This window comes from Symphalangus syndactylus, chromosome 16 (assembly GCF_028878055.3).
Source record: "Symphalangus syndactylus isolate Jambi chromosome 16, NHGRI_mSymSyn1-v2.1_pri, whole genome shotgun sequence".
In the NCBI taxonomy this organism is placed as follows: domain Eukaryota; kingdom Metazoa; phylum Chordata; class Mammalia; order Primates; family Hylobatidae; genus Symphalangus; species Symphalangus syndactylus.
Window position 1 is genome coordinate 17,071,516 of NC_072438.2, and position 8,104 is coordinate 17,079,619.

Sequence of the window (8,104 nt, forward strand, 5' to 3'; positions counted from 1 at the left end):
TGGAACACCTACAGCCACCAAAAGCTGGAAGAGGCAGTAAGGATCCTCCCCTAGAGCCTTCGGGGGTGAGGGAATGCAGCCCTGCTGACACCTTGAGTTAAGGGGAAAGTAAGCATGGCTTTTGGCTCATTGACCCACCACCTCTGATAACTCCCAGGGCCCTCTCCTGTGCACCACCTTAGCTCCTCTTGGCCTCACCTATCTGTGATCATGGCCCCAGCTGTGATGGCCAGGTCTGCACAGGCTCTCCCCAGCTTCCTGCAACAGTGACCTGACAGCATCTCACCCAACGTTTATTAATACTGAGCTCAGGATGCCGCAGGAAGCCTCCTTGGCTGGGCACATGCACTATTCAGAACTGTGAGGAATAAACATTAAATAGGCTAACCTTTAACCAACAGGAGTTTCAAGTCAGTGGACAATTTCTGCACTCTCTCTACCTTGAATGATTGCTCTGAGATTATTCTCGTGGAATCATTGGAGGAGATCAGGAAGTCACAGAAGGTGGAGGCAAGGCACTCCTCCACCCAGCCTCCCTTGCTGTCCCGTACCTGATCCTGGGACCACACTGCCTAACACTCCTCAAACAAAAGCTTCTGTCTCCAGCTCTGCTTTTTGGGGAATCCAGGCTCAGGAAGGATTCACACATGATTCTAAAGCAGGGGCTATTCCATCTGGCTGCATGCGATTGTTCTTCACAGCTAAAGCCAGTGAACAACTATGTATTAAATAAGATCCAGATGAGGCTGTTTTAACAAGCAACCCAGAGTACAGTGACTTCAAAAGGAAATAGTTTATTTTTCACTTGTGTAGAGTCTGAGTAGATGGCCCAGGGCTGGTGAGGAGCTGGGAAGCAGGGCACTCTAGCTCGTTCTCAGCTGTCACCATGACTGGTGTCAAAGCATACTCTTGTCACATTCCTACTTGCAGGAAGAGAGAAGAGGAAGAGTGCTGCCTTTATGGGCTCTGCTCACACCCCCTTGACTGAAGTTTGTAGACAAAATTTTGTTATCAAAATTTGGTCACACCCCTTGCTGCAAGGGGTGTTAAGTGGTTTCAGCTAGATGGCCACGTACCCAACCCAAACTGGTGGATCCCATGACCAAAGGGAAACTGGATTGATGGATACTGGGAGACAAGAGCATCCTCTGCTGCCAATCAAACTGCTTTCAGGAATCTACAACTACAGACACCCTACCATGCAAAACAAACCAATTTGGAGGAAATATAGTGAACATGAGTGGCATTGATTCAGGGCCTCCAAGGAGCAGAGTCCTTTACATTCAGATCAACTAGTAACCTCAGAGCTGTCCTACGAGGCCTGTGCTCTATCATTCCCATTTTACAGATGAGGAAACTGAGGCTCACAATAAGTAATGTTCTCAAGGTCAAGAAGTGCCATAGTTGGAATTTGATATAACACAGTCTCCTTGGGCAAATATTCTTGACTCCCTTATCATACTGCCTCCCTTTGAGAACCACTAACTTCCTGCTTTCAACTCTTCCCACTCATAACAACCCTCTCTGGGTCATTATGGTCGACAACCTCTGGGGTGGCCCCATAAGCTGATGTTTATTTATATGGTTTGGCTCTGTGTCGCCACCCGAATCTCATGTTGAATTGTAATCCCCACATCAGGGGAGGGGCCTGGTGGGAGGTAATTGGATCTTGGGTGTGGATTTCCCCCTTCCTGTTCTCGTGATAGTGAGTGGGTTCTCATAAGATCTGATGGTTTAAAAGTCTGTAGCATTTCTCCCCCCCACTCTCTCTCCTGCCACCATGTGAAGAAAATCCTTGTTTCTCCTTCACCTTCTGCCATTATTGTAAGTTTCCTGAGACCTCCCCAGCCATGTGGAACTGTGAGTCAATTAAGCCTCTTTTGTTTATAAATTACCCAGTCACAAGTAGTATCTTTACAGCAGTGTGAAAACAACTAATACATTTATACTCTTGTGTGATCCCCTGCCCTTGAGTGTCAGTGGAGCCTGTGATTTGTGACGAGACGCACATTATTATGATACAAAAGATTGTAACCTCTCTTTCTGGGTGTGAAGAAGCAAGCTGCCATGTTGTAAGATGTCCTATGGAGAGGACCACATGGCAGTGAACTGAGGGCAGCTCCAGCCTCCATCCAAAAAAGATAGTGAGGCCCTCAGTCCAGCAGTCTACAAGGAACTGCCAAAAACTATGAGCACAGAAGCAGATCATCTCCCCAGTCAAACCTCAGATGAGATCACAGCCCCAGCCAATATCTTGATTGCAGCTTTGTGAAGGCATAGAGCAGAGGACCCAGCCATTCTGTGCCCAGACTCCTGACCCGTAGAATTATGAGATAATAAATGTGAAGTGGTTTAAGCTGCTAAGTTTATAGTAACATTGTTACACCATCATACATAACTAATACAGTCTTAGTTTCCCACTCTGAAAATGGGCAAAATACACCACCTTTCAGATGTACACTCAGCCAGTGGGAAGGAAGCCATTCTCCTATACTCAGCTGTACTAGTTTTCTATAGATGCTGTCACAGAGTACCACAAGCTTAGTGGCTTAAAACAACACAAATGTACTTGCTTGCAGTCCTAGAGGTCAGAATTCTGAAATCAGTCTCACTGGGCTAAAGTAGAGGCATTGTCAGGGCTGATTACTCCTGGGGAGACTCTAAGACAGAATTATTTCCTTATCTTTTGCAGCTTCTAAATTCCATTTTTATTTCCTGGCTCATGGCCCGTCCTTCATCTTCAAAACCAGCAGTGTAGCTTTTTCAAATCCCTCCTTCCATCATCACAGCACTTTTCTAACTCTGAGTCTTCTGTGTCCCTTTATAAAAACACTTATTATTACATTAGGTCAACCCAGATAATCCAGGATAGTTCATAAACGTGTGCCCTTTTAAGCTGCTAAATCTGCGGTAACATTGTTACACAGCAACAGAAAACTAATACTGTGTGTACTAGTAAAAGTTCTCCAGAGAAACAGACCAGTAGGATATATAGAGAGATAGAAAAGGAGGTTTATTATGGGAATTGGCTCCAGGACTTATACCACGGGGACCACCCCCATCCAGGGGAAGTTGATGGTGTAACTTCCAGCAAGTCCTGGAATCCAAAGGCCCGAGAACCAAGAGCTTCAGTGTCCAAAGACAGGAGATGGATGCTCCAGCTCAAGAAGAGAGAGCAAATTCATTCTTCCTCCACTTTTTTTGTTCTACTTGGCCCTCAACAGATTGTTTGGTGCCCACACACATTGGTGAAGGCAGAGTTTCTTTACTCAGTCTATTGATTCAGTGCTAATCCCTTCCAGAAAGACCCTCACAGACATACTCAGAAATGTTTTACCAGCTATCTGAGTATCACTTGACCCCATCAGTTGACACATAAAATTAACCATCATGCTATCTCAAAACCTTAATTTAATCACAGGTGCAAATTCCCTTTGCCTATAAGGTAACATATTCACCAGTTCTTCGGATTAGGACATAAACATGTATGGAGGCCATTATTCAGCCTACCACATCATCACACCTTACGAACACAACCAATGCTAGTTACCAAGACACCCATATTCATTAGTTTGTTTTTTCATCTATTCTAGAGTGCCTTCTGTATGCCTGGCATGGTTCTGGTCATTGCAAATTAATTTACAATGTCTGCTCTCTAGGGGGTGAGAAAAGAAACATCTGAACAGTTGTAAAGGGAAAATTGAAAGTTTATATTTCTTCAATGCCTACCATATGTGATTAGTTTTCTATTGATCCTGTAACATATTACAAAGAACTTGTGGCTTAAAACAACACAATGGCTGGAGCTACTGCCACCAAATCCAGATCTCCTTGCCACGTGCCCCCGATGGCCACCCGATGTGCATTCCCGATTCCTTTTGGTTCAAAGTCCAATATGGCAATTCTCAAGGATCAGCTGATTCATAACCTTCTAAACGAAGAACAGACCGCCCAGAATATGATTACAGTTGTTGAGGTTGGTGCTGTTCACATGGCCTGTGCCATCAGTATCTTAATGAAGGATTTGGCAGATGAACTTGCTCTTGTTGACGTCATGGAGGACAAATTGAAGGGAGAGATGATGAATCTCCAACATGGCAGCCTTTTCCTTAGAACACCAAATACTGTCCTGGCAAAGACTATAATGTAACTGCAAATTCCAAGCTGGTCATTATCACAGCTGGGGCACATCAGCAAGAAGGAGAAAGCTCTCTTAATTTGGTCCAGTGTAATGTAAACATCTTTAAATTCATCCTATCTAATGTTGTAAAATACAGCCCGACTGCAAGTTGCTTATTGTTTTAAATCCAGTGGATATCTTGACCTATGTGGCTTGGAAGACAAGTGGCTTCCCCAAAAGCCATGTTATTGGAAGTGGCTGCAATCTGGATTCAGCCCAGTTCCATTACTGGGCTGGAGGAAAGGCTGGGAGTTCACCCATTAAGCTGTCATGGGTGGGCCCTTGGGGAACATGGATACTCTACTGTGTCTGTATGGAGTGGAGAGAATGTTGCTGGTGTCTCCCTGAGGACTCTGCATCCAGATTTAGGGACTGATACAGATAAGGAACGGTGGAAAGAGGTTCACAAGCAGGTGGTCAAGCGTGCTTATGAGGTGATCAAACTGAAAGGCTACACATCCTGGGCCTTTGTACTCTCTGTGGCAGATTTGGCAGAGAGTATAATGAAGAATCTTAGGTGGGTACACCCAATTTCCATCATGATTAAGGGTCTCTATGGAATGAAGCATGATGTCTTCCTTAGTGTTCCTTGTATCTTGGGACAGAATGGAATCTCAGACCTTGTGAAGGTGACTCTGACTCCTGAGGAAGAGGCCTATTTGAAGAAGAGTGCAGATACACTTTGGGGGATCCAAAAAGAGCTGCAATTTTAAAGTTTTCTGATGTCACACCACTTCACTGTCTAGGCTACAACAGGATTTTAGTTGGAGGTTGTGCATGTTGTCCTTTTTATCTGATCTGTGATTAAAGAAGTAATATTAAGATGGACTGGGAAAAGCATCAATTCCTAAAGTTGAAAGAGGCATGGTTTGTAAAATCCTACTGCTATATCCTGATGCTTCATGGTACAAATCTTGTATAGTCCTATAAGTCTACCACCTTTGAGGCACCACTGCCAATGCTGCACATGCTGCAGTTACCCCTTGAGCCAGATGGATGTTTACTGTGTGTTATATAACTTCCTGGCTCCTTCACCGAACATGCCTAGTCCAACATTTTTTCCCAATCAGTCACATCCTAGGATCCAGTGTATAAATCCAATATTGCATGTCTTGTGCATAATTATTCCAAAGGATCTTATTCTGTGGACGATATATATCAGTAGTACACATTGCCATACAATGCAAAAAAAAGGTCCACGTATAAACAATGCAACCAACCATCCAAGTGTCATACCAACTAAAACCCCCAATAAACCTTGAACAGTGAAAAAAAATAAAAATAAAACAACAGAATGGATATTCTTATAGTTTTTAGGTCAAATATCCAGCACGGGTCTAAATCAAGGTTCCAGCAGGGCTACGTTCCTTTCTGGAGGCTCCAGGGGTCAATCTGTTTCCTTGCCTTTTCCAGCTTCCAGAAGTCACCTCCATTTTTTTGTTCATGACTTCCTCTTCCATATCAAAACCACCAATTGTGGGCCACAATCTTCTCAGGCTGCAATCGGTCTGGTTCTCTCTCTTCTGCCTCCCTTCTCCACCTATAAGGACCTTCTCGATTACTTCAGGCCACTGAGATCATCCCAGATGAGCTCCACATCTCAGGGATGGCTGATGGGCAAGCTCAATTTCACCTGCTGCCCTAATTCCCCTTTGCCATGAACCTAATGTAGTCACAGGTCCGGGAGATCAGGAAGTGGACATCTTTGGGAGCCATTATTCTGCCTACCACAGCATGTCACACCCACTGATAGCATTTTTAAAGTATTATCTCATTTAGTCCTCAGAACAACCAAGTAAAGTAGTACTGTCATCATCCCTATTTTGCAGATGGGGAAATGGGGTACACGGCGCTTACGTAATTTTCCCAAAGTCACATGGCTGATAGTGATTATATTTGAAACCAGAGAGTTTTGGTCTAAAGCCCCCTCTTATAAACACTGCACCAAGTTGCCTCATATGTAATGCCTACTACATGCCAGTCCTGTGCTCTTTTATAAACTATAATAAGCTAGCAGTTTCCTTAATATAAACAAACCCTTAACTTTCAAGTTTGCCACACAGAATCTCCATCAAGGAAGGGGTTTGGGACCCCACAGTCCCAATCCTCTTTACTTCATGGACGATGATGGTTTCTGCTACCATGATCCACCTCTCTGGCCTAGGGGAGATTGGTTGTCCCCTTAGACAGCCTCACAGAGCCAGATTAAGAAGCAACAAGGCCAGGCATGATAGCTCATGCCTGTCATCCCAGAACTTTGGAAGGCTGAAGTGAGAGCATCAGTTGAGCCCAGGAGTTCAAGACCAGCCTGGGAAACAGTGAGACCTCATCTCTACAAAGATAAAAAAACATTAGCCAGGCATGGTGGCATGAACCTGTGGTCTCAGCTAAGCTACGGTTGCCCCACTGCACTCCAGTCTCAGTATTAGAGCAAGACCCTGTCTATAAAAGGAAAGAGAGAAAAAAGAACCAACAGCTGAGCATGTCTCTGAAGCCATCTATGAGAGGGACCAGATCATTCCAGGGAGAGTAAGATGGAGGGAATTATATTTAGCAAAATTATCTCAACGGCAGTATGACAGGAAAGAATTCTTTGGGGGGCCTCCTGGATTGAAAAATAAGACCCCCAAAGGCAGGCTTGACTATCAACAGATGGTTGATCTAATCTTAGTAGAGGGGCCTGAGTTAATTATAGTTTTATTTTATTCTGTAAAGCCTGCAAATTTGGGCCAGAGCAGAATTGTTCTGACAGCAAAAGAGATACAGAATCAGGATTCCTACTTCCCCATACCTGCCACTCCTACCCCTAGATGAATATGAAGGCAACATTTAGGGAACATGAGTTTGGAGGACAAACTCTTAGCTTGCTCAGGGCCCCCACACATTTTCACTGTCTTTACAGAGATTCTTCCCTTTAAAATCCCATAGCACAGTTGAGACATGACTAAAAGTTTCTATTTTATAAAGATTTTTTTCCCTAAACTCCAAAATAAATATGGAGAGGAACATAAAACAGCATCATCTCAGCAGGCTATGTCATCCTGGCTTCTGACCTGCTCTGCTTACCATCTTGGCACCCACTGCCCGAAAGACCACCCTGCCAGACACACCTGCCCTTGAGGAATGCTAATCTGAAGTGATTCAGGCAAGTCCCCCGCTACCAGCCCAGGGCCCACCCTCCAAGATTCAGCTTCCCAGCTGAAGATCCAGCTCTTCATTTGATTAACACTGGAAGAGCCTTTTAGAGGTAATTAAGCAGTGGGGCTCAGAAACTCCTACAGGAAAACACCATCTCCACCAAGCCCCTCATTCATAAAAGACAAACACACACACACACACACACACACACACACACACACACACACCCGGGAAGAAGAAGACCACAGAACACACACACAATCCACACAGTAACTCCTCCCAATAACTCATCAAAATGAGTACCATTAGCTCTTTTTACAGAGCAGTAAACTGAGGCTCGGGAAACAACGTAATTTCTCCAACCCACGCAGTAACTAACGAAGCCACAGTTTGATTAAGCTTTCTCAGACTACAGAAAGCATGCTGCCTCCCCATGATAAAGGAAAAATAAATAAATAAATAAGTGCACACAACTGTTTTGGCATCAGTAGCCCACACCCTTCTCATTTCACTACTTAATATTCAAATGCAGAGAATTTCCACACTGGAGAATCAAAAGCCCAAAGATTTTCCCTAGAAGGCCTCAGAGCTTGATTTTTCACAAATGGCCCCAAGGATGGAAAAAGTCTCCCAAATTGAGACTGGCAGGAAAGCGGGACCCATTTTGTCTGATTTTTCTTCTCTCCTTTCTTGGCATTAGTAGGCTCAGCTCGCGCCAGTGGAAAATTCCCAAGTACCAAGCAGTTCTCAGATAATCTGCACGCAAAACAAAACAAAACCAAAAAA

General features: G+C 44.2%; 1 pseudogene; it reads left to right on the forward strand.

The window, feature by feature from the left end:
- Positions 1–3,810: 3,810 nt before the first annotated feature.
- LOC129464500 (L-lactate dehydrogenase A chain-like) lies at positions 3,811–4,994 on the forward strand (annotated as a pseudogene).
- The last annotated feature ends 3,110 nt before the right edge of the window (positions 4,995–8,104 follow it).